This window comes from Gekko japonicus, unplaced genomic scaffold (genome assembly GCF_001447785.1).
Source record: "Gekko japonicus isolate JY-2015 unplaced genomic scaffold, Gekko_japonicus_V1.1 scaffold2617, whole genome shotgun sequence".
Classification (NCBI taxonomy): Eukaryota; Metazoa; Chordata; class Lepidosauria; order Squamata; family Gekkonidae; genus Gekko; species Gekko japonicus.
Genome location: NW_015170969.1, coordinates 22,471 through 25,352, shown reverse-complemented (window position 1 = coordinate 25,352; position 2,882 = coordinate 22,471). Strand labels below are relative to the sequence as shown.

The window sequence follows — 2,882 nt, the reverse complement described above, 5'->3', positions numbered from 1 at the left end:
AGATTGGATTTATACCCCCACCCTTCACTACCCGAAAGAGTCTCAGAGCGACTTACAATCTCCTTTCCCTTCCCCTCCCCACAACAGACACCCTGAGAGGTAGGTGGGGCTGAGAGAGCTCTGACAGAAACTGCTCTTTTTTCAAGAACAGCTGTGCCAGAACTATGGCTTGCCCAAGGTCATCCAGCCAGGTGCAAGTGGAGGAGTGGGGAATCAAACCCGGTTCTCCCAGATTAGAGTCCATGCACTTAACCACTACACCAAAAGAAGGTTTTTTCCCGAGCTTCAAAATGTCTGGAAATTTTACATCTCTAGGGTCCACAAAGGCCATCTAGTGTCACCCCCTGCCCAGTGCAGGACCAGCCTAGAGCATCCCTGACAAATATTCATCAGCTGCCCCGGGAGGTGGCTAGCTCCCCTTCACTGGCAGCTTTCAAGAAGAGGCTGGACGAATATTTGTCAGAGATGCTTTAGGCTTGTTGGGCAGGGGGTTGGACTAGATGGTCTTTATCACCCCTTCCAACTCTATGATTCTATGAGTCCATACCATAAATCGATGCAGAAGGTACCATAAAACCCGATGGTCAAAGAAAGAGAGAGCGCCACGCAATGCAGAGGGGGGGATTTCTGTTCCAATCTGGGTTTCGTAAAACAACGGCGGGAAAAGCCAATGCAGAATCGCCTTTACTCTGTCCTACCGCCCAGGGTTGTCGTAAAGATAACATGGAGCAGGGGGGGAGCCGTGCAGATCAACCGGAGTTCCCCGAAAGAAGGGCGGGATAAAGATGTGTTGCACGGGACAGTTTTCCTGGTGGAGCATGCCCTAATGACGGGTCATAAGAACGTAAGAACATAAGAGATGCCAATGTTGGATCAGGCCAAAGGCCCATCCAGCCCAACACTCTGTATCATACAGTGGCCAGAAATACCAGTGCCATCAGGAGGTCCATCAGTGGGGCCAGGACATTAGACATTAGGGTCCGCCAGGACATTAGGGTCCGCCCGGCGCTTTCTGTGGCACCCAAATGGCACCTCCTGCCTGGGGGTGGTTTGCCACTCCCTGCTTCAAGGCAGGGCTGGTTCTGATGCCGGTTGCCAAATTGTGCAGGGGAGGGTGTCTGTGAGAGCAGCTGGTGTTCCCAAAGGCCCCAGGTGGCTGAACACTAATGTGCACGGCGGCCTTGGAGGACAGTGAATCTCCAAGCCGTCTGGCACAGGAGCGGCAACATCAAGATGAATTGTGTGCTAATGGGAGGCAGTCGATATTTAATGAGACCCCCGGGGAGGTAACATCTGCTTGCAGTGCAGCGGTCTGAGGTCACATCGCATCTGCCACGCATCTCCGGTTAGCAGGCTGGCTGTTCCCTGTCACCAAATGCTCGGACCGATTACGAATCCCAGGCCCAACGAGCGAGACAGGCATCAGCAATGGAGGCATGGCTAGCCCAGGGGTCACCGACGTTGTGCCCCTGGGTGCCATCGTGCCCACTGAACCAGTGGAGAGCCAGGTTGGTGTAGTGATTAAGAGCGGGGGACTCTCATCTGGGAGAACCGGGTTTGATTTCCCACTCCTCCTCCACACGAAGCCTGCTGGTGTGACCTTGGGTCAGTCACAAGTTCTTTCAGAGCTGTTCTCTCAAGGGCAGTCCTCGAGAGAGCTCTCTCGGCCCCGCCTACCTCACAGGGTGTCTGTTGTGGGGAGGGGAAGGGAAAGGAGATTGGAAGCCGCTCTGGGACTCTGAGATAAGGGTGGGGTATAAATCCAATCCAGTTTGGTGTCGTGGTTAAGTGCACGGACTCTAATCTGGGAGAACCGGGTTTGATTCCCCACTCCTCCACTCGCAACTACTGGATGACCTTGGGCAAGCCATAGTTCTGTCAGAGCTGTTCTTGGAAAAGAGCCGTTTCTGTCAGAGCTCTCTCCACCCCACCTACCTCCCAGGGTGCCTGTTGTGGGGAGGGAAAGGAGTTTGTGAGCTGCTCTGAGGCTCCTTTGGGTAGTGAAGGGCGGGGTATAAATCCAATCTCTTCTCCTCTTCTTCTTTTCTGGTACCTGCCAATCATTTTTAAAAAGTGGGCAGGCCAGGTGGAACTTTTGTCCAGCAAGCAATGCTCCCTCTAAGCCGTGGAGTCTTGCGAGCAAAAATTCTGCTTTGTGAGCTACTGCCGTTAAAGTTGTGAGCGAGCGATTTGGCTGCTGCATAAATTAGTTTCCTCTGGAGCCATCCTTCCTGAGCTGAGACAGAAATGTGCGAGCTAGAGGCTAAAAACCTGTGAGCTAGCTCGCACTAACTCAGCTTAGAGGGAACACTGCCAGCAAGGCTTCTGATTGGACACTGGAGATTCTGACTGGACACTGGAGGTTCGATTGGCTGTGCGGGTTTTTAAAAATTGTTTCTCCGGCAGCCGGTGTCACCACAGAACAAGGTAAGCCGTGGCAGCCATTTTGTGGCTGGCTCCGCCTCCTGTTGCTGTGCCTACCACGCCATGTCGGAATTCCAAAACTGCCTGCAGGCTCAAAATGGCTGGGGATCCCTGGGTTAGTCCTCACCACAGGTGGCTGGAGTGCAGGAACTGAGCATCTCTTAGGATAGCACATGATTGTCTCTTCAAGATCCCCCGGTTCCCAAGACCAGAAGGGCTCTGTTATTGGCAGGCCAATTGTCCAGTGTTTCCCCGTACTTTCCCATGAAGAAAGGCTGAAGAGCCTGGGACTTTTCAGTTTAGAAAAGAGATTTTTTTTAAGGGGGGACATGAGAGAGGTTGAAGAAGAAGAAGAAGAAGAAGAAGAAGAAGAAGAAGAAGAAGAAGAAGAAGAAGAAGAAGAAGAAGAAGAAGAAGAAGAAGAAGAGGAGGAGGAGGAGGAGGAGGAGGAGATTGGA

At 52.5% G+C, this 2,882-nt stretch overlaps 1 protein-coding gene across 1 annotated transcript in view; it reads right to left on the bottom strand.

The window, feature by feature from the left end:
- DUSP15 (dual specificity phosphatase 15) overlaps nt 1–2,882 on the bottom strand; it is a 28,739-nt gene that overhangs the window by 14,502 nt on the left and 11,355 nt on the right. The window lies entirely within an intron of this gene.